Source organism: Ambystoma mexicanum, chromosome 2p, assembly GCF_040938575.1.
Source record: "Ambystoma mexicanum isolate Mex_15411 chromosome 2p, UKY_AmexF1_1, whole genome shotgun sequence".
Taxonomy (NCBI): domain Eukaryota; kingdom Metazoa; phylum Chordata; class Amphibia; order Caudata; family Ambystomatidae; genus Ambystoma; species Ambystoma mexicanum.
In genome coordinates, this window is record NC_090923.1 from 686537764 (window position 1) to 686556381 (window position 18618).

The window sequence follows — 18618 nt, forward strand, 5'->3', positions numbered from 1 at the left end:
TAGGAGCTTGGGTTAAGAAATGGCAACTTATTTTAGATTTTAGTGGGTTTTGCAACATTGGTTTTTCATCAAAAATTATACAAAGGTACACCCCCCTTCTCCAAATATCCCAGTAAATTTCCAGGTCTCTAGCTTAAATACAGTGTCTACAATATTCATAATTACTGGGGTTTTGCCCCAGAACATCACACAAATTGGAGTTTGGTCTTGAATTGTGGGCATAGTTTTCATTTTAAGGATCCCCAAATTTCACAGTTCTGTCATCTGGTTACAAAGAGTTATCAGTGTTTTTATGAAACATGTATTTGCCTTCAATTCAACTCCCCAAAGTGTTTGGGTCTGCCTCCAGAAGTCTGGTCCAGAAGTCTGGGTGGGTCAGTGATCACATGTCTCTCCTTGCTGGCAGAGGGCTGTTGACAGGAAACACTCAAAATTAACATACCCCATTCAACGAAAAGAGTATTTTGTGTGAGCTCCAGCAAGCTGAAGGAAAACCCCTCCTTCTCACTCAGAAGGGGCATGTGATATCCTGCCTCCTGGGGTGGGAATCTCTGAGGTGAGAAGATTTCCCAGCCTATTCGTCTCTGGGAACAGCAGGTGGCTAAGATTTTTTAATTAACCAACAGGCTTTGAAGTCCTGTTGACTCAGGTCCCTTTGTAAGCCAGTTCTCCAGTCAGAGTTTAGACCGCTAGTGCCGCCTTGTGGAATTTGTCGGTACTGCATCCATTTAGGAGTTGTCTTGAATTTGACAGGAGATTTTTGCTATTGTTTTGATAGGCATCCTTACATTAGAGTGGTTATGTGGAACCCCCCCCACAAGAAGGTTGAATCTTTAGAGTGGTCTTGTGCCCATGATTTCAGCAATTTTTTGACATCAGTAAACTGATTTTTGAACAAAGGTCTCCGGTATTAGCTATCTTGCAATGTTTGAACTTGACATTTGGAGCTTGCCCTCAAAGAAACAGAGGTGATTAAAAAATGCTTTTGCTCTGACAGGTGCTGCTATTTTTCCTTTGGCACCACCTTTCACCCCTGGCGCTTTTGGTATGCGCACAACTGCGCGGTTCTCCTGGACTCTGGGATGGAATGATGGGCGGCGGCAGCTCATCCCCACATCTACCCAGTCTATTGATTCAGCATGGGTCAAAACCCTTCACAAACCCCCCCGCCCGACTACGCTTTGATTCAAGTCGAGGGGAAGTCGGGTGCAAAGGAGGTTTTGAGCCCTTGCGCTGGTATGTCCACATTATCTTCTTCCAATTCTGTAGATGGCACAGTTCAGCATCTTTTCCTCCACCCAGTTGGATTGATCGGTCCTCCTCGCCGGTCCTGATGGGAATATTGGGCGGTACCCCGGGCCCCTCAGATCTTTGCTCCCGGTCCCTGGGCGTCCTCCTTGGCCAGTCTCCAGGTTTTCTTTCTCCTAGGACGACAAAGGAAAGCGGCAATACCTATTCATAGACATTTCTCCCCCACTATTGATATAGTGGGGCGACATATACATTTTATACTTTAATAGACATAGCATTCCAATTTTGAAAAACAAGATATAATTCAGAGACAGTGGCTTACAAGCGTCATAATATTTTAGCGACTATATGTGGGATATTTTAAGGTTGGAACTGAATTAATCTGGAGTGGTCCCCTCTGGTATTGCAGAGGACTCCTCCAGTTGCTGCAGAGTGTGCCTGGGATGGCAACACTTTAGCTGATTTATATGTACCCACTTGTCTTCCCCTTCCGCCAGTCTACCTTTGGGGACGCGGATCTTATACGCTACAGGGGAGATCTTGTCTATAATTTCAAACGGTCCCTTACATGTAGGCAAAAATGTTCGCTGTTTGGCCTGGTTCCTTTGGAAATTGTATAGATAGACCCGGTCCCCCACAGTATATTCCTTCCTGGTGGTCTTCAGGTTGTAGTGGGTTTTCATGCTATCAGCTGATCTTTCTAGATTCCGCTGAGCATAGGCAAAAGCATGCTGAAGGTGTTTCCTTAAATTCTCCACATACTCATGAGTTGTGGAGGCATTTATCAGTGTCTGCTCTTGGGTCCTGTAGAGCAGATGCTGGGGAAGCACCATCTTGCGTCCGGTCATCAACTCAAATGGTGACATTTTAGTTGCAGATGAAGGGGTAGATCTGATGGCGATTAGGACCAGAGATAGTCGGATATCCCAACTTGGCCAAGAATCTGCCACAAACTTTTTTAAGATGCTCACAATGGTTCGGTTGTATCTCTCCACTGCTCCAGAAGAAGCTGGCCTGTAAGCAATATGTAGCTTCCTTTTAACCCCCAGTATCTCCCACATCTTTGTCATTACCTCTCTGGTGAAATGGCTACCTCTGTCTGACTCAATCCTTTGAGGTAGACCAAAATGGGAAAAGATGTGGTTAATGATCAGGGCAGCTGCTGTTTCTGCCTTGCAGTTTGGGGCCGGGAGACATTCCACCCACTTGGTAAACAAGCATGTAACGGTCAACATGTACTTGTTTCCTCTAGACGAGCGAATTACAGGGCCTACAAAGTCGGTTTGCAAATCGGACCATGGCGGTGTCATCCCCCTCTTTTTGAGAGGCGCAAGGTGTTTGAGGGATGCTGGTTGAAATTGTGCACACACAAGACACCCCTTCAAGTATTGGTCGAGGTCCTGCCCCATGTGTGGCCAGTATGCAAGCTCTCTTAAGATTTTCAGTGTTGTGTGAAACCTCCTATGACCGGCGGTGGCAGCATCATGGGCGTGACTTAACATCAGGCTTCGGAATGAGGTAGGAACCACCTACTGAACATGGCCAGCTTGGGATTTCCTTACCAACAAACCGTCTTGGATTCGGAACCTTTTTGGACATTTCATCAACACTCTTAGGTCCTCTTTCCCAATGTAATCAGTATTCGTCAGGGGAAAGTTCTCAGGGTCCTCAATGTGTTGGTAAAACTTACCAATTATTGGATCCCCCTTCTGAGCTGTAATAAAATCAGCATCAGGGGTCTCCTTACTCCATCGTGCAGTTGAAAGATCATTGTGAGCATTTGTCTGGGACCTAGTGATAGCAGTGACCTGGATTTCCTCCAACAGGGACTCTATTTCTATTAGATCCCCTTGGATGGCCCCGGTTTTGGCCAGCTGATCAGCTAAGTCATTTCCAGTTTTGTCTGGTCCCTCTACTTTGGAATGACCCTTGATCTTTTTCCAGTAGATTGTCATCCCATTCGATGTGACCAGATCATCAATATTTTGGATTAGCTTCCCATGTTTCAGGGGTTTGTTATCAGCACATAACATGCCTCTGGTTTTCCAATTAACCAGGTTCTCCACTAACCCGTTCCGTACATAATCCGAATCTGTGATTATGACCAGTTCGTGGAGTTGATGTTGGACGGCGGTGAGGATGGCCTGATGCACAGCCATCAATTCTGCCACCTGACTACTTCGGGGACCAATTTTGTATCCATCAGAGGGTTCTGGGGACTCATTCCCTACGCCGGTCACCAGTTCTTTCTCCCCATTGTTGTCAACATGGTACAAGCATCCATCCACATAGACGGTGGGCATTCCCTCACACTTGTCTTCTTCAAAGACTTTGTGTGGGGAATTAAGGTATGCCTCCATGTTGTCCTTGATTTTTAGACTTTCGTCCTCGAGACAGTTTTCTCTGGCACAATCATGCAAGTCAGCCAGACCTTGCGCGAGGGGACTCTTCTTGTTTTGGCCATATCTGACCTCTACAGGAAAGCCTTGCATTGACAGAATCCAGGAAGTAATTCGGGAATTACTCTCAATTCCGGCCCGGATTCTGTCACTTTGGAGGTATTGCAGAGGCTGGTGTGGAGTCTCCACTATGATGTGTTCCCCCTGGATGAACGGGCGGTAATTCTTCAATGCCCACACCGTTGCCAGGAGTGCCTTCTCACAATCGTTGAATTTTTCCTCCACATAGGATAAAGTTTTGCTCGCATAGGAGATTACTTTATTGACCTTGTCATGCTTTTGGTATAATACTGCTGTCAAGCACGTATTAGAGAACCCTGTCTCCAGGAAGAACTCCTTGTTTCTGACAGGGTAAGCTAGGCAAGGCGCTTGTGAGAGGCTTCTCTTGAGTTGTCTTACTGCTGGGATTGTTCTGGGCCCCATTCCCACTTGACCCCCCTTCAGGAGATGAATCAGGGGTCTAGTGATCTCTGCGTAGCCCTCAATGAACTTTCTGTTGTAATTAGTCAGTCCAAGGAGGCTCCTTAGTTCCCGCAGAGTTGTGGGGTCTTTCAGTTTCTGAAGTGCTTCCACTTTCTTTTCTTGAGGATAGAGACCCTGAGGAGTAATCTCATGCCCCAAGAAATTAACACGGGTTCTACACCACTGTGCTTTCTGAAAGGAATGTTTTGCTCCGGCGGCCCTCAACTGTGTCAAAACATAACAGATCTCCGCTATGTGCTCTTCCACAGATTAACTTTTGATGAGGACATCATCTACATAAGCCAGGTTACCTCTCGCACCCAGGTCGGAAATGGCCTTATGTAGGAAATTGTTGAATTCATTGCCGGAGTTGAGGTATCCGAAGGGAGTCCGGGTCCATGTGTACTGCTGGCCCCCAAAGGTAAAAGCCAGTTTGTATTGGTCCTCCCTACTGACAGGCACGGTCCAGTATCCATTGGTCAGGTCTATTGCTGAATACCTGTGACCCTTGAATCTGGGCCAGCCCTTGGTCAATGTAGGGCAGAGGCTATGGGGAAGTATGGACCCGTTTGTTGAGCTCCCTAAGGTCGGCACAGAGTCTCCACTGGCCATTTGGCTTCAATATTCCCAGCACCGGATTATTGAAGGTGCTGTGTACTGGACGGATTATTCCCCGGGACTCAAGGTTCTTAATTATTTCCGTAAGGGACTCCATGGAGGCGAGAGTCAACCGATATTGCTTCACAAACACTGGAGTCATGCCCGGGTCCGTGGGAATTGTTGTGTGGATGTCGGTGCGACCACAGTCATATGAGTCTACCGCAAAGAGATCTTGGAAATCCAAGAACACTTGTTTCAACTTTTGCTTCTGTTCCAGAGTCACACAGGCGTAAGCTAGGTTGACTCTCTCTTCCACCATCTGCCTGAAGTCTGGAAAGACTTCTGGTTTAGCTATCTCAGCGGCCTCCTCCAGCTTGGTGGAGAACTCCTTGGTCAGAGTGCTGATTTGGACAGGAGGCTTCAGGTGGGAAAGGCAGCCCTCATGGACCTGGAAAATCACCTCATCCCTCCTGAAGTCACAAGTCACATCTTCCTTACCATAAGGGCAAGAAGTGTACAGCAGGAAGTTCCCCCCATGCCGAGTGAAAATCCTGTCTGGTGTTGTATTGTCATCACTGTCACTGTCAAAACAGTCCTTGGGGATTTGTCCTAACAGTTCATTTCCTAAATCAATGGAGAAATGTCGGTCATCAACCGCCATTCCAATAATGGTGCCTGCGGCTAGAGTAATACTCTGTAAGTCGCTGTTATCCACCTCTATTTGAATGGTGTCATGTTCTATGTTGACTAATGGTGTTGGGTTTACCCCTAGCCCTTGCTGTTGGAGAGAAGCATTTAGATGAATATAAGCATCAGGGTTTTTCAATTTTTGTCCTATTTTAACTTTCACTTCCAGGGAGAATGGTCGGGTCCTTTCTGGGATGGTGACTTCCTCTTTAAGCTGAATTTCAACTGCATAAGGTAGCAATTGAGCTGACCTAAATGCTTTTTCTTGATCATCAAAGCCCCTGGGATTATCCCCTAATCGGGACCAAGCTTTGAAGTTTATTAGGTCCAAACTAATGGCAAAGCGATTGAGAATGTCACTGCCTAAGTAAAAGGCGGCAGTGACGTCTCGCACAACCCAACAATTATGGACTATGCTCTTGTTGCCAATGGAGATTTTGAGCATACAACAGCTTGGGAGGAGATGTTTAGAATTGGGTGCTTCCAGGTCCATTTCCCATTTGTCTATCAGTTTGAATGTGGGAATGGCTGGATCCTTTGGGAGTTGGCGGAACATGGCTTCGCTGATGAAGCTCTTACCGTTGTTCACACACACTCGAGCGAGAACAGAGTCCTTCCCATCATTTAACTGAACAGGGATGAACAACTGCCCTCCAATTTGCTGAATATCAGCCAGGCTCTGAGCTGATTTCACATCTTTCTGGACTATAGGAGTGGGAGTGTCTGATTGTGGATTGGTAAAGAATTTCAGAGTGTTTCCTTCAAGTGTGGAATACCACCTTAAACTGGATGGAAGGTTGATTTTCAGAAATAGAGAGGACCCCCCATCACCAGTCTGTTGCCCTACTGCTATTACTGTCACGTCTGGAATTTGGTTGTTCTGGAAGTGAAATTCTACTTTGTCAGATTTTTGTTCAACCAAGTGGCAGGTGCCGTTTAAACTAAAATGGTTGACACTCTGTTTTAATTTTATTGGTCGGCTAGTCTGGGTCCACAGGACCTTGTTTACACAATCTGTTAGGCGTGACAACCTTCTCAGGAGGTCATTCCCTAGTAAACAAGAGGTGCCCTCTGGAGTTACTACTATGACCGGGTGTTTCACCTTGTGTCGCCCAATTTTGATGTCCAAATCTGCAGTCCTCTTGACAGGAATTTCCTTCCCGTCAAAGTTTTGCAGTTGTCCAGGAAAAGAGGTGAGAGGAATACTGTAATTCTCCCCCTTCCTGCATTTAGTTCATCAAAGGCCCTTTTGGACAAAAGGGTAGCTTGGGATCCAGTGTCCACCATTGCCAAAATTGTACCCTGCCCCTGTACTTGTACCGGGGCATAGTATCTTCCCTCCTTCTCCTCAAGGGGGCACAGATAATGTACATTTTTGGACAACTGGTGGGCTAATTTTCTGGTTTTGGACATGGCGAGAGAAGAGATTTGGGCAGAATTCTGCGAAGAGCCTGGGGAATCTGAAAGAAAAAGTTGGCAACTGGAACTGGTTTCGGGTTCTGGGCCGCCCCCCCCTTTTTGGAGGCAGTCATCAGGATGGGTTTGAACCAGGGGATTTCGGTATTGTGGGTTCTGGGTTGAGATGATGGGATCACTCTCCCTCAAATTGGAAGATCTGTACCTCCTCCACAAACTGGGCCTGTTTGGGTCCTTTGTTTCTCCTACCCCCCCCTCTGCTCCTTGGGTGGCAGACTTTCAGGGGCAAGAGATTTTGTTTCTGGTTCCTGGTTTTCCAGGGGCCGTTTACAAGTTGGGAAGGAAGCTTCCTCCAAGGCTTTACACCCCCCTTCCTCCCTGGTAACCAGTGGGTTATCGGGGTGCTGCCCCGTCATTGTTCTGGAGCACCAGGTCCAGAGTTTGGGGCATTCTGCGGTGGCATGCTCATCTGAGGGTTCTGTTGAGCCCTCAGTATGTGACCCAGATCCCTTGCCATATTTTGGACCTGGCGCTCAAGTTGTGAAACCCGCTCAGGCTGATACAGGGCTCTAATTTCTCCCCTGGGCTGATCCCGGGAAGGGTAGCTATCCCTTCTCTGGTAATACCCATGGTTGGGAAGATTTTGGTACCCCCCGCACCCTTGGCCTCCCCTCTCCCGGATTAGGTTGTCTGGGCTCAGGAACGTGGGGAAAGAAGGATGGATGATTTTGGGGCTGGAAGTTGGGCGGATACCTGGGGAAAAAGTTCTGCCCAGGATTTGGAGAATTTCTGCCCTCCTGTGGGAAGTTGGGAGGGAAGTTCCCTGGGTTAGGTGCTTGGCTGGATCCCCCCCCCTTGGGCTGGAGGAGTCCACACATAACCCAGGATGGGTCGGTTTCCCTTGTAGCGGGGACTGACATAATCAGGGGAGTGAGTGACCCCATTTGTGGGACTACCTCCTTGGCTCCCTGTCTGTGACTGGCCCAAGGGCCTTCTGGGCTTGGCATTATTAGGTGCAGGTAGGTTTTTAGCCCCCCCCATCTCCAAATCCAAAACTGGGGTGACCTTTACCTCTGCCACCTTGGCAGCAGCAGGGGTGCTGTTGGTTTTGGGGTGTTTCTGTGCATTATTTTTATTTTCGATGGGCTTTTCTGCACCTCATAGATCCGGGTAGCCTGTTCAATGACCCAGTCTAAAGATCTTTTCTCATGAAAATCCCTCACGAGCTGGGTCATTACGTATTTGGGTAAGGCATGGAAAACATATTGATAAATTCTCTGCTATCCGTGCGCACCCTTCTGGTGGTCTGCGCAAAAGCACGCTTTAATTCTTGCACAAACTCTTGTGGGGCCTGATCCTCCCCACATTGCAAATTGTAGGCTGCCTTCCAAGCCTCTTGAGGATTTCTGTGCACAGAAAAATGTTTCAAGATGGCCGCCCTGTATGTGGACCACCTTGAATGGTTTTGATCCTCCAGCCCTGCAAAGAAACTGGAGTATTCTGGTGAGAAGGTCCATTTGACGTACTGGATGCAGCTAATGCTGTCCTTCAAATGGAAAGTCTCCATCATTTGCTCATAGAGCTCCAAGTGTTCCCAAAATCATCTAGAACACCACACTTGGCATATTATGTGAGCCCTTGCCTCGCTTTTTAGTGCCCAATGATAGCTTCTCTCAACTTGGTTCTTGTCTAAAACACAAAATTGCAAGAGCCAGTCAAATTGGATGATAGCCTTGTGATGTAGCAAGTCCTATTGCCTGGGTGTTGTCCAGAAGGCTGATGCTAGTTAGCATAAAGGAGAGGTCTGAAACCTGTGTCTTACCAAATGGTTTGAACTATAACTCCCATTTTCCTATGTTGAGTAGGGCTGATGGGATTTGCTGTCCAGATCATCTGGGAAGCTAAGGGTTGCTTCCCCCAGCATAATGCATGAGGGAGCCAAATATTTGACTTACAGACCTGCCTGTGACTGCAGAGTTGCACTGGTCACCAGTTGATTTCACATTTGTGTGTAGTCCTTTTATTTCAACAGTGCTTTGTAACCATTGATAGAGATGTGAAAATCTATAAGTGAATGCATGCATTTTCCATTGACCTTTGCTGGAGTCTGAGTACCCTGTTTTGGTATCATACCAGGCCTAGTCACCATGGAAGTACACAGAAAATAACCTGGGATGTCCTAACTGTCTTTATTCACTTGATTCTCTATAGATTGATTAGAGACTTAACATTGCATATGGTGTTTAAGAGAAGGTATTATCAACTGATGTTGCTTCAGCGGACTCCAGAAGTGAAACATTCCTCCATTTTGTGTCCTAAAAATATTTTTGCTACTGTTTTGGGAACGGTCAAAGTGGTACTACATTATATTTGAGTTAGTAAGTTTATGTAAGTAAATGCTTGAAATGTTTATAATAACCTTATCAATCCCAATATATCTACTCGGAAATTGCATGTATGTGCTATGATTCAATATGGCACCACATAACCACCTTCTACAGAGTTCAGTACAAGTGTTAATTCTAATTTACATAGTGTGAAACACATTTTCTTTTAAGTGCCTTATAGTAGGAACTGTGTATGAACAGTAATACATGAGCTAAAGTAGGGCAATCTTTGGAGCATCCCAAACATCCCTCATGCTTGCAGACGACCTCCTGGCTTCACACAAAGTCTCCTAAAGCGTGTTGTGCCCTTATATGTCTTCCTTCTGCCTTTCCCTTTGTCCTTCCCTCTTTCTTTGTCAGTACTATGTATTCCTACCATACCCTTTCCATCTATGTTGTTTGAGTTTCTAATTTTGAATATAATACATGTTTCTACACCAATTTAGGACTCTTCATCCCTATGTTATGCCCACGTATAAATCTGGGTATCCTTCAAAAAGCAGTTTTCAAGGTTGGCTCGCATGTCTCAACAAATGTTTCTTACAGATAAAAACTCCACAAATCTCCTTTCAGAGCACTAAATCTCTAGGAGATTTTCAGGCAACAACTCTGAGAAGATTGGCTTTACCAGCCAGCAACAGCCCAGGCACCATGTAAGAGGCTTAAGTGAAGAGTGGACCTTCACATGATCGTTGACACGGTTACTGGCCTGTAAGGCTCACTGCTGAGGGGGTGATAGCTATTAGTTCCCACCGACCACTAGGTAGTGCAGAGAGAGCCTCACTATACTAATTATTACAGACAACAGGCTTTCAGTGAAAGCTTGGCAGCAGCACACATTGGCTGGTGAGCATTCTCAGAGAGTTCAGTGTGCAATGGAACTGTACCAAGGCACGGCAACAAGAACCAGAAAATTGACAGCCATCTATGGAGAGGGAGAGGTGAATCTGCTGTGGGGCTCAGATTGTGAGTCGATTCAGTATGCTACTGGTTTTGGATCATTCCCCGTGAGATACTATGGAGCCTGGAATGCCAGTGTGGCAAGTGCAGTCAGAAAGGAGTAGGGATAGGCACTTGTGGAGCTGGGAAAAAGTGTGAAGATAGGGCAGATAGTGACAGGAAAGTGGAAACATGCAACTTCTGATAATGAGGTGCATGAGTATGGTGAGGACTGGATGTATGGTGAAACTATCGGGAGTGCACACCATATTATGAGCTCATGACTGGAGTTAGACCAATCGGGATCCAGATTGTGCCAGAGGAGAGTACTCATGATTGAGTGCAGGGACGTCACTTGGGGATCTCCAGAGGTTGCAAGTGCGACCTATGAGGTCTCCCTTGCGACCTCTGTGGTCTCCCTTGCGACCTCCTAAAAAAAAAAATCTTTTTTGTATTTTGTTTTTATTTTTTGCAATGCAAGCTCCTGGGCTGTGGCCAGCACCATGTGGCTCTTTAATTCTGGAGTGGCTAGCTTTCTTGTTCAGGCCCCTTAAAAAAAGAAGAAAAATAAGAACATGAGGGCCACAAGTCTAACACTTTCAGCATTGAACCTTAATAAGAAATAATAGGAATGCCAAAAAATGTGTCTTTCTGGAATTCTATACAATAATTGCTAGACTCATTAAAGGTTTATTTCCGGTACACTTCAGGGGATGAGTCACTGATTTAGTCTGTTCTCAAACGCCTCAAATCAGCCTTTCATCCTTATGAGGTTGATAAATGGATACCAACACAGGTTGAGTGATATTGGGTGTATATTTCTTCTATGTAAAGCGCTTAAGCTTAAGTGCTATATAACAACACATCATCATCATTTGGTCATGGCTTGCAATCACAGTAATTGGGTAATATGGGCCTATACACACTGATCTTAACGATACATATGGCGATCCATTCAGGTATGAAATGTACATCACGTTATATTGATATCGTAACCATATTTTTCGTAGTGTACAATGCTATGTGATGCCACTTCCTGTTTTGTCAAACGGTGAAAGGTCGTGTTCCATCGCTTCCCACGATATCACTTTGGGGTGGGGTCAAATGACACCACTTCCTGTGATGTCATCAGGGGTCAAGGGTCGTGTGATGTCACTTCTGCTACCCCTGGCATTTTGGTCAAATCACATCCCTGATTGAGTGTAACAAAACCACTTACAAGATGACTTAAATCACTTCATGAAGGAAGAAAAAGGGTATGAGCAAAAGATAACGGGAAAACGTTTAATTGGAGGCGATGGCAGCGGGGAACCGAGTGATCCACAACTTGGAATATTACCAAGATAAATCGAAACATGCAAATCTGCTGAAAGGTACCTAGATATGCTAAGCTGAAAAGTATGTGATTCCTGCAGGTCAAAGGTGTCATTTAAAGTAGGGATGACCCAACCCTTCATGCTTCTGACTGTTGCCGACAAAGAACACTCAAAGCAGGTAATTGTGAGATATCTCTGCCTGTTCATAATTCCTTGTCACACTTTGTTCTTTGCTCTCGTCCTCGTGTATTTTTCTGTGAACAATACCCCGGGGTCGTATGGACGAGATAGTAATTAGCAGCTTAACCCACCCAAGCTGAGAAAACTCAACAGGACTTTAGGCTTTCCCAATATAGACATGACAGATGTTCAGTCTTCACCTAGTCGTCGACACAACATTTTCAGTCCCCGAACAGTGGTTCTGAGAGTTGCCTTGAGGTGGTTTGCCCTGCACCGGCACATTCTAGAAATGTATCATGTCGTTATGTATTTATTAATTCCATTGCATAGAGCAACGTACACCCTCATTCATTCATTTGCTGTATTTGAATGCTTGTGGTCACTAATTTATAGTGCAGGGATTAAAATAGGAGAAATATGATTAAAATAGCATATTTCTCTTTTAGAATGTAAAATTAAAGATGCAATGCCATTAGTAGGCCGACAATTTAATTCGTAAATGCACACCTGTGGTGACTTTGACCCAAAATGATAACATTTGCCCCTCAAAAGAAACACCTGTGATAGCTTTTCACCAAAATACCACATTTGGCCATTTAACAGCACACCTATGATGAAGTTGACACAACATGTTAGCATGCCCCTTTAAGGACACACAAGTGATGGCTTTGCACTAACTGTCCAGCATGTGTACCTATAAGGAAACAGCTGTGATGGTGCAGCCCCAACATGTTAGCAATTGTTCCTGTAAAAACACACCTGTGATGGCTTTGCCCCAACATGCAGGCATTTTCTCTTGTCCAAATATGCAGTTTGCAGTAAGTATTGATATAGTAAAAAGACGTCTGTTCACTGCGGTGAACAGAATTCGTTTTACTATGTTTATGCATAAAATAATAGTGTGCATACTCTACCTTGCACAACTTGTAAAACATACACAAGTATTTATTAGGTGTACGGGCTTAATGTAAGTACTCTTTGTGAAATCACAGCATGTTCCGGGATGGTGATATCACCATCTCAAAAGTACTGCAATTTGTCAAAGAAGAAAAAAATCATGTTCATATACTGAGTAAATACCTTTAAATGCTTAAAACATTAACAAGTATTTAGGATTTGACCATTATTATTTTAAGCATAGACATAGTAACATACTTCCATTCACTGAGATGAATAATAATAATTTAGCATTTATATAGTGCTGCAAACCCTCAGGTATCTGCCGCTGCTTATTATTACCCACGGTGTGGGGTGTCCATTTATCGACCTTATAAGGATGAAAGGCTGAGATTGGCCCTGCCTGGATTCAAACATGTGTTAGCAGGCTCTGCACAGATGTCAAAGCGATGGCTCTACTCATTGTGCTATCAGACTGGCTATGAAAGTCTATTTACTATGCCTGCGTACGGTAATAGAGTGCAAACTCTAACCTTTCTGTACTCCCTCACCCACGAATCCCCATGCCTCTAAATTACCTCAACATGCACGTAGATGGTACATAGCAGCTACTGCATCTGTCTTCTCAGCCTGTACACTAACTCCTCACAAATGAGATCACTTTGCCCATCCAATTCAATGGCAGTTGGGATTTTGGCATTAAATTCCAGAAATAGGAGGTTTTCCACTTCATGGGAAGAATGGAGCACAGATTACAACATAAGTCTCCAACTCTTATCTGCTGGTGCCTAAAAATGAATACAATCACACCACAATGCTATTAATTGGGATAAAAAATACAATGAATTGTACCACTAAAGATCGAAGACTAAAGGAGGAATGGATTCAACAATAGCCTAAAATACTTACAGAATACACCCGAGGGTCTCCACTAAGCAGTGTTTGCACAAAGTCTGGGAGAGCTGAGGATGTTTCAAAAAATTGCCTCCTGATGATGCATTTCCTGCTTTCAGATCTTGAATAACAAGATTCACTACAGGTCTAAAGATGATACAACATACGCACTTAACTTCTGCAATGTTTTCACTGCAAAAAATACTCATGCAGGCTTTCAGTTCACAATTTCTTGGTTCAATTCATGAGGTACTTGACAGACTTTCTCTATGTACAGGAATACAACGAGAGACACAGGGGGCCATATTACAGAAATGATTCACCAATGCAGATGCAATTTGCACAGTATGAATTTTAAGGAGACAATTGCCCTTTTGCATACAAATAAAATACTGCTGATACATTTTTGCCTTTGGCAAAGATTGCCTTTGTGTTAATGTGAATACACATTGGCCTGATGCAAACATACAATGAAATGATGCATATTTACACTTATTTGCAGCAGTGCTAATAAGTAGTAATAATCTTTATTAGGATACCAAAATCCATAAAAGTACAAAACACAAACACAAACATGAAACACAGATATATAAACTTGTTACATAAAACAGTAGAATTTAAAATTAGAATTAAAATTCAGCCACCCACTTCAGGTTGAACCATAACATAAGAAATAGCCGAACTCTACCCTACTTCGAGGGAGGGTGTACTTTAGTTTGTTAGTAAAAAGGCCTCTTTGTCCTGTATTATCTGCTTGTGCATTTTCGACGCCCTACTTACAAAGATCAACAGTGCCCAAGCCGTCAGAGGGGCTTCTGCTTTTAACAGTAAGAGGAGCGTAGGACCATTCTGAGTAACATTTTTCCCTTAAAAAAACAGGGACCAGCAGCAACCTTCTTAACTTGTCGTATTTGGGCCAAAAAAACAGGAACATCCTCCAAACTTGCACCACAGACAGGACACACAGCATGGCACTCATTCCGAGTTTGGAGGTATGTACCGTCCATTACCGGCATTGGCGCAAATAGCGTGTCCGAGCTGGCAATAGACCGCTAAAAGCGCACTATTACGAGTTTGCGGGCATGAGCTTTGCTCCATGCTGGTAATGAACATAGCAGCATGCCGCAAAAATGGCCGGAAAAACCCCCTACCAGCATGAACCGCACCGTAGCAAACACTACTGCCTTAGTGTAACGCTCACCTGATTCTCGCAGAGGCGCCGGTCTTGACTGGGCAACTACCGTATCTTCAAAGGTGATGTGTAGCACCCGGTTGGCTCTTTGGGCTGGACCTCTGTGCACTGTATGCCTGACTTCAAGAGTAAGATGTCTGCAGATAGAAAATACGGGGTTAATGAACTGGGGTTATTGGGGTGTCCCTATCTCTTTCCTCTTCTCCTCTCCTGTAGACCCCCACAGGTTAACGCTCTCACCTTAGGTAAGTGAATGCCGAGCTCTCCATCTGCCTCGGGGCAGGGTGCTGTAACCAGTTTCTTCACTGGATAGGTAGCGCAGGCCTCTTGACTTCAGAGGACTGCTATCCGTCGTTTACTGCACGAACGGTAAGTTTCGAGCAACTCAAATGTCTTTAAAGTCTTTAATAATGATGTCTCTTGTTTTGCAGGGTTCCGGCGATGGCGGATGACGGGCTGAAGTGAGTTGAAGATGGAGCCCGTGTGATGAATAGAAGCGCCTGGAAGCACGTAAGTAAGCGCTTGTTGCCAGCTTCCCAATGCGCTCTAACTGTCTCTTTATTTTGCAGGTACAAGTTCGGAGCGGCTGCAGGGTGCCGGGATACCCACTGGGTTAGATGTGGAAAGGAGTAATGGCACGTGAGTATTAAAGTTCCCCAATGTCTTTAAACGCACCTTGTTTTGTCTTTCAGATGCGGGATGCAGCGCCGACGGCCTCCGGAGCGCACGAAGAGTAGGTAAGCCTTTGCCTTTCAGATGCCGGAATGCTAACCTGTTCTTTCTTGTCTTTATAGGTGTTGCTGAAGACTGGATTCAGGATGGTAAGCCTTTTTCCTTAGGCCCAGGACCGGATGCAGAAGACACAATGAGCGTTCTGCTGCAGAGGGTGCAGAATAACGCAAAGCAAGATTCATCCACCGGGTGTGGTTTAAATAGCCTCCTGTAGTGCTTAGGTGTCTCCTTCCACAGCCACGCCTAAGTAAGAAAAGAGTTCCTGGTAAGAAAAGAGTTCCTGCCTTCCAGAAGAGTTCCAGTGTTCTGAATCTAGGGAGTGGCTCCAGCCCCACCCAACAGGAAAAGTAGTTCCAAACAGAAGAGGATCAGAGGCTCAACTGGCAGGCAAGTAAGCAGCATGGTCTGCTGCAGGTAAGTCCACCCAAGCATTATGAGCCCGGCGCTTCCAGCGCTGGGACTGGGCACATTTATGAGCATGGTGCCACTGGCGCCAGGACTGGGTCCAAAAGGTCCCAATTGGGACTGGTTGGCACTCGGAACATGGGTTATGGATCTGCTTCCAAGGGAGTTGGGAAAACCCTGACCTTTTGGAAGCAGAGATCATGACAGTACCCCCCCTCAAGGCCCCTCCCAAACCGGGCTTCTCCGGGGGTTTTGGCTTGTCAGGAAATGTTCGGTGAAATCTTTTGATTAGGCGAGGAGCGTGGACATATTCAGCAGGTTCCCAGGATCTCTCTTGGGGGCCGTAGCCTTTCCAGTCAATTAGGTAGAATAGTTTAGATTTGGAGATCTTGGAGTCCAGAATGCTTTTGACTTCAAACTCGAGTTCTCCATCAACTAGGATAGGTTTTGGAGATTTGGTTAGTCGGGTTTGAGGTTGCACGGGTTTTAATAGAGAGACGTGGAAGACCGGATGTATCTTCATGTGCGGGGGCAAGTCCAACTTGACCGCTACTGGGTTTACTATGGTAGTGATGGAATAGGGACCAAGGTATCTTGGGTTGAATGTGCGTGGCCCTTTTAGAGATAGATATTTGGTGGATAACCAGACTTGATCCCCTACTTGATAGTGAGGGGCTTCCTTCCGATGTTGATCTGCTCCTTTCTTGTACTGTTCTTTAGCCCTTTGAAGGTGAGAAACAGCTTCCTTAAAGGCTTGGGTGATTGTAGAATGCAGGTAGTCTACTGCTGGTGTTTCAAGATCTTGGAGGGGATCCAACTCCGAGGTTCGAGGGTGACTGCCGTACAAAAGAAAAAACAGGGTTTTCCCAGTTCCCGAATGGACAGAGTTATTGTAGGCATACTCGGCTATCCAAAGGATATCTTTCCAAGTTTTTTCAGTTTGTTGCAGCATGCAGCGTAAATACTGTTCCAGAGTTTGATTGGTCCTCTCGGTTTGTCCGTCGGTCTGAGGGTGGTGACTGGTCGATAGTCTCACATCAATTTGAGCCGACCGACAGCAACTTCGCCAAAAATGAGAAATAAATTGACTACCTCGATCCGAAATTAGAACCGAAGGAAAACCGTGCAGTCGGACGATGTTTTCGAGAAATTCTCGGGCCAGAGTTGCTGCTGTTGGCAAGCCTTTGAGCGGAATGAAATGCGCCATCTTGGAGAATAAGTCCACGATTACTAGAATCGTATTGTATCCGGAGCATGGAGGTAGATCGGTGATGAAGTTCATAGAAAGCGTATGCCAAGGGCGAGGTGGGATGTCAATAGGGCGTAAGAGGCCTGCTGGTCTTTCCTTTTGACTCTTGTTTTGGGCGCATACTCCACAGGACATTATAAAGTCTCTGATATCTTTTTTCCAAGACGGCCACCAGAAGTAGCGCTTGATCTTTTCTGAGGTCTTGGCTATACCGGGATGACCTTCCATTAAAGAGTCGTGATAACAAGAGATTACTTTTTTCTGTAAATCTGTGCTGGGTAGGTATAATCGTTCTTGGAAATACAATAAGTTGTCCTTTACTGCAAAGTCCTTTCCCTGCAGATGCCAATTCTGTATGTCTGCTGGAGTTACAAGTTGCCTGGCTTTATCCTTAACTTCCTCTATGGATTCTCTGGCGATTACACCCAGAATTCTTTGTTCGGGAATGATTGGTACAGGTTTAGGGTTGATCAAGTGTTCTTCCACTCCCACTCGAGAGAGGGCATCGGCTTTACCGTTCTTTGTACCAGGTCGATAGGTAATTATGAAGTCAAACTCGGCAAAGAATAATGCCCAACGGAGTTGTCTAGAGGATTCGGCTTTTGCGGTTTTCAAATATTGCAGGTTTCGGTGATCCGTAATCACAGTAACGGTGTGTCGGGCCCCCAGCAGATAATGCCGCCAAGCCTTAAAGGCAGACTTGATAGCCAGAAGTTCCTTGTCAGTAATCGTGTAATTGACTTCAGGAGGCGAGAATTTGCGGGACCAAAATGCCACGGGATGCAACTGATTGGTTACCGGGTCCTTTTGTGATAGAACTGCCCCCATGGCAAGGCTTGAAGCATCAGTTTCCACGATGTAGGTGAGTTCGGGGCGAGGGTGTTTTAAGATTGGTGCAGAGATAAATTTAGTCTTCAAATCCTGGAAAGCTTGTTCCGCCTCGGTAGACCATTCAAAACGTTTGTTTTTCTTTAACAAGGCAGTGATGGGCTGGACTATTCGAGAGAACTCGGGGATAAACCTGCGGTAAAAGTTAGCGAAGCCTAACATTCTTTGCACACCTTTTACGGAGGATGGTGATGGCCATTTGAGAACTGCATCGACCTTCTTTGAATCCATACGCACTCCGCCAGGTGATAATATGAATCCCAAGAATTCAACTTCAGTCACGTTGAAAACACATTTTTCCAACTTAGCGAAAAGTTTGTGTTGACGCAATCTTTCGAGGACCATTTTCACGTATTTCCGATGTTCAGATTCCGATGAAGAATAAACGAGAATGTCGTCGATGTAAACAACAACACACACATCTATGAGCTCTCTGAGGACATCGTTCATAAAATATTGAAAGGCGGCCTGGGGAATTCCAAAGTCCGAAGGGCATGACCTGATATTCAAATAGCCCATACTTGGTGCGGAAGGCCGTCTTCCATTCATCGCCCTCTTTTACTCGTACCAAGTGGTAAGCTCCTCTAAGATCCAGCTTTGTATATATGCATGCTTTTCTGACTTGGTCCAGGAGTTCCGGGATCAAAGGTAACGGATATCTATT